General features: G+C 40.5%; 1 pseudogene; it reads left to right on the top strand.

Moving 5' to 3' along the window:
* Positions 1–1,619: 1,619 nt before the first annotated feature.
* LOC127078359 (microtubule-associated protein RP/EB family member 1C-like) lies at positions 1,620–3,303 on the top strand (annotated as a pseudogene).
* Positions 3,304–5,595: the final 2,292 nt, after the last annotated feature.

Consider the following 5,595-nt stretch of genomic DNA (forward strand, 5'->3'; position numbering starts at 1 on the left):
GCACTAATAGTTGTTGGAGCACGTACAGGACCTTCTGACGGTGTAAAGTAAATGGTAACAGTCGATACCTCTTCACGGTCTTTCACTACTCAATCAAACTGTAAACAACCTTCATTCATCAATTCCTGGATACCTTCTGTCATACCCTGATTTTGGTCCCAAAAAAATAATAAAATAATAACTTCCAATCTCCGAAAACCTCAAGCATCACAGGCATGGTGGCATGGTGTTTCTTTTCTCCAAATACATTCTATTACAAACCCCTTTCTCAGAAAGCCCTCACCTTTGCAAACCATTCTTCAAAGGCATGTATGGTTCCACCAATGGAATATCTCTTCGCAGAAAGTTTTCAACTTTGAGCTCTGACCACTGTGAGAGATTATCATGGGAACGTTCCGCCCAAGAAATTCTACTGGGAAGACTTAAATTTGCTTGGAGGAATCATCAATCAAAAGCAGCATTGGAAACATTTCATGATTTTAAGACTCTATGGTTACCTTGAGGTTCAATTATTGAATCAAGTTATTGTTCAGTTGTGTTATTCTTCAAATCATATTTTGAATGCAAATGGCATCACCTGCATCGGTTTAAAAAAATGCAACAGGAGATTGTGTTGAAACCAGATACTTTGGTATTTAACTTTGTTCTCAAGGCTTGGCATGAGTGCCTTGATGTACAATCATGTATAGAATTGGTGCAATCTAGCAATGGTACCACACAGAGGGATACAGAATACGGGAACAAGATGGGCAGTAAACAAAAACACATGAAATCCTCTATAAAGGGAGAAAAGAAAAATGTGTTAATTGTTCCTTCTCATTTAAGTCAAACAGATGTTTCCAGTATTAAGGGAGGTTCCTTAATGTTTTCAAATATGATGTTCTATTTTGCCAATGTCCCTCCATCCCATTCTCTCGAGTCCTTCCACAAATTAGTTGCCGAGAATGGCGGCACTTTCTCAATGAATTTGAATAACTCGGTCACCCATTGTGTTGCAGCAGACAGCAAGGGGTTTAAATTTGAGGCAGCAAAACGTCGTGGTGATATCATTCATTATACCTGGGTACTAGATTGCTATGCACAAAAGAAACTCATCCGCTTACAACTGAAACACTTCCTCTTCCTATCTGAAGAGACCAAGAAGAAGCTATAAGAAGAAATTGACGAGTTCTCGGACTCTTACTACTTGGATCTCAATCTCTGAGACATCAAATAGCTCTTAGGCAATATTAATAGGTCAGAAGATGTCAGTACTGTCAATCATTACAAGAAAAAATACTGCCCAAAGGATAAGTGGTCTGTCTTTAATGGATGCTCCATTTATTTCAAAAAAAACACAATGCAATCATTGAAAGAAGATTGGCAATATTTATTGGAACTTTCTTTAAAGAGGCTCAAGCTTGAAGTTCTCATGGGTGGTGGAAAATACACCTCTAATCTCAATTTTGCAACTCATGTGGTGGCTTTGTTCACACCAAGTTATCATACCAACTATGAAGAAGAAATACAAAGCAGAATCTGTCAAACAAAGATACATTTCAAGTTCCTGATATGAGCCAAGAACAGGATACTGATAGTCATCAATTCAATGATAATATATCACCTGCAGTAACAAGCAAAACTGACACAACTCATATTAATTTCTTTTGACGCACACAAGAAACTGAGAGAAAAAGCAGAATGAAAAAAAGAAGAAAATGGCTACCAATGTCGGAATGATGGATGCTGCGTACTTCGTCGGTAGATCTAAGATTCTCTCTTTGATCAATTCACTTCTTCAACTCAATCTCTCCAAAGTCGAAAAGGCCTGTTCCGGTGCCGTTCACTGTCAGCTTCTTGATGCCGCTCATCCTGGAATTATTCCGATGCGTAAGGTCAATTTTGATGCCAAGAGTGAGTATGAGATGATTCAGAACCATAAGGTTCTTCAAGATGTTTTCAACAAACTCAAAATCATTAAGCATATTGAGTTTAGTAAGCTAGTGAAAGGGGGACCGTTGGATAACTTGGAGTTCATACAATAGATGAAACGATACTGCGATTCCGTCAATTCTGGACAGGACAATTAGAATCCTTCTGAGAGGAGAGAAGTATGCAAAGGATTAAGAGAAGCGAGTAAAAGACCTGCACACTCTCAACCCTCAACAAAGGGTGGTTCCGCTGCTGCACACAGGCCTCAATCTTCCCATGCTCAAAGAAATGATGAGTCTACTGCTAACCACTGCTGCTGCCTTAAGAATGTTGTTGTAACCCCTGCTTATGATCAACAGGCGTAACAGATAACAAAATTGAGATTATCCATTGATAGCCTTGCGAAAGGAACATTCGAGCATGTCACTGGGTTCAATCCTTTCCAACAGTTCTGCTGGGTTATCTAATACCATTGGAAACCATGTATTTGAAGAAAAGAAATCAAGTTCTGATGTTACCATTGGAAACTCTGTATTTGAAGAAAAGAAATTAAGTTTTGATGTTACCAATGCCGACATGGGGTAAAATAAATCTTTGCTTATGCCCAAAACAGGAAAAATCAAACCCACCGCCGCTAAATACAGGGATCTATGCAAGTTCCATGCCGACGACTATGTCACTTTTTTGAGGGGTACCACCCCTGAAACACAGCAGGATTAGCTCAGACAGTTGAAGAGGTTTAATGTTGGTGAATACTGTCCTGTCTTTGATGGCCTTTACTCTTTTTGTCATACTTATGCCAGTGGTTCTGTTGGCGGGACTCTCAACTCCTTGCTACCGGAGCAGGTGATAATAAAGTGAAGGACATTTACCACTCCTTCTTCAAGACAGTTTGTTTCTCTGGCAGCAGATCAAAGTGGTGAAGTGATATGTGCAGGCACTTCAGATTCATTTGAGATTTTTGTTTGGTCGATGAGAACTGGCCGTTTGTTAGACGTGCTTAGTGGTCACAAAGCTCCTGTTCACGGGCTAGTATTTTCTCCTACAAACGCTGTTTTGGCTTCATCATCATGGGATAAGACTGTTTGGTTGTGGGTTGTGTTTGATGAAAGAGGTCAAGTAGCAAATGTTTCATTGCAAGGGTTATGGCAAGGAACTGGACAAGCAAGTAAGGGATATGCTCTTTCGCCGAATATTTGTTCCGCACATACACTACCACAACATAAATCCCTGATACGACAACAACGTAGATCCATGATAGCACGTAAATAGAAAGACTATGATTTCCAGCAGAAATGCCAAGCTGGTAGACAATTCTATACTGGAAAAAGAAGAACCAGAAGTCTGAGATTATTTCCGAAAACTTTCCCCAAATTCCGGTAACCTTTAAATGATCATGCTCTTCATACCACCACCTTTCCCAGCTCTGTTCAGCTTTAGCAAACACACTTTCATGGTACCAGATCCAGTTCATAAAGTCATCAAAGTCCTAAACAAATTCTTTTTTAACCAATCAAAGCCAGAAGTATTGACCATAAACGGTTCCAGCACCCACGTTGCGACTAAGAACCACCTAGTAATGGTCAAGGCTATATAAACAAATGTGCCAGATGCTACAGGAATGTGTGTTGCATAAATTACAAGTATCAGCCCTAACTCAATTGCTTTCACGAAATGGCTACAGGAAAAGAGTCTATAAATTTCAGCAAAACACTTATGCTCCACAACAAAACCACGGCCAGTGGCTCGATACTTTGCTCCACCGTGTAGAATAGTCCGGCCAAAAGATGACTGCGAGTGCCCATGGGGAAGGTGTAGAAAATTGATGAAAGCTGGAGATGCATTGTCAGGAAGTCCCAGATAGCTTGTAGGAACCCATGCTTAAGGGAATTCTCTATGATCATTGGAAGGGCGGTGAAAATTCCAAGTTGGATGATGAACTGCTGATTTAAGATGGTTTGTGAAGTGACTATGCAACTTGACTTGGATTATGGTTCAACTAGCTTCATGTTGTATTGTGTTTACTGGAAGGCTTGCTCCATTTGGCTTATGGTATGCCTTAGCAATGGTTCTTGTTAGATCTGACCTGCGGTCTATCGCATTGCAACAGGCCTACGAGTGTAGTCTGCCATGAACTGTCATGCTGCTCGTGAATGGTCTTATTGGCACACTGTCGTTGTGAAAGTTGTAGGTTGGATGGCCTTGATGCCCTGGTTTGATGCAGGACTTTGTGTTTTGACTAGCTGCAAGGATCACCTGCAAGTCTAACTGGGGAGTAAGGCATGTTGGTGGGCAGTGATTCAATAGGCATGGAATTATTTGCTGCATTCACATCAACTAGTGGTGGAGCCTGTAACAAGAGTTTTTAACAAAACAAATGGGCAGTTTCAATCTCTCCATGGTTTTTGCTTATGTTAATTTTCACCAACTAAACTTCTCCATTACTATCAGCGTACTTTAGAGCTCTTGAAGACCAGCTGAACGCAAATCAGTGCCTGCAACATCTAGTACTTCAATAGACATGCTCAAAAATCTTCCCAAAGCTCCTGCTACCTTGCTTCTAAGGTGATTTTCAGCAATTGCAATAGCTAGAACAATATTCATAATCACAACAATAATTTCAGTTGAAACTACATAGTCATCAGCCTCAGCATTTGGTCAATGACGATGGATTCAATCGGTCTCAGTTGTCTTCCAATCTAGAAAACCAAGTGAAGATGGAGCCTAGAATTGAACACCATAAAGAAGTGCTCAATTCTCATGTTCCTGAACAGTTCCATATGTCTGAGATGCAGAATCAGTTCCAGCAAAATTCATCTGAAGATTGTCCTAGGAGTGCTCAACACCTTTCATTTCCATCTGGTCAGCACGATTTGTCGTCATCAGCATCTCAATTCACACCTCCTCCCTGCAAGCATCAAACAATACATATCATATTCAAGTGAATTCGCAGCAGTGAATAGCTTTTTACTGGCGGTAAAAATTCACAAGCAACAAAAGGGAATCAAAAATATTTCCAAGGAGAAGGTACAAGGTACAAGCTACCTTTTTCAGAGCAAGCGCCAAAATGGGGTAGACAACAGAGCAGCACAAGAAAGCACTTCCAGTTCCAATACTCATTTGATCCCAGTGACTAATTCCGAACCCTAGCAGTGGGATTATAAAAGGGGCGGCTACTGTTCAAGAAGAAAAACTCCTAAGAATCCTTTGACGGCGAAACGGCAAAAACAACCCTCCATACTCCACGCTTCAGCTGTAAAAACCACAAATCCCTTAAGCTCTCCTCCGCCACCCTTGTTACAACCTGAAAGGCTGCAACCGGAACCGTCATATCACAATTCGACGTTCTTCCGGCAACAACATCAGCATTCGACTCAGTTCCGTTACAGAGTTTCGTTACCGGTAGCAACAACAACGCAAAGCGGTAGCAACAACAACGCAAAGCGGTAGCAACAACAACGCAAAGCGGTAGCAACCTTGGTATTTCGGTAACTCACATGCTCGAATTCTCTTTTTTTTGTGTGTTGTTTCCATTTGCATCATTTGATTTTTCTTTTGCGTTAAATCTTCATTTTATTTGATACTGCTACTGTTACTGTTACTGCTACTCTTATGTTTGTTATTTAATTATGTTGAGTGCCTGTTTAATATTTATAGTAATGCAGGCAATATTTGAATATCAAA

The sequence above is a fragment of the Lathyrus oleraceus genome, chromosome 5, assembly GCF_024323335.1.
Source record: "Lathyrus oleraceus cultivar Zhongwan6 chromosome 5, CAAS_Psat_ZW6_1.0, whole genome shotgun sequence".
Classification (NCBI taxonomy): Eukaryota; Viridiplantae; Streptophyta; class Magnoliopsida; order Fabales; family Fabaceae; genus Lathyrus; species Lathyrus oleraceus.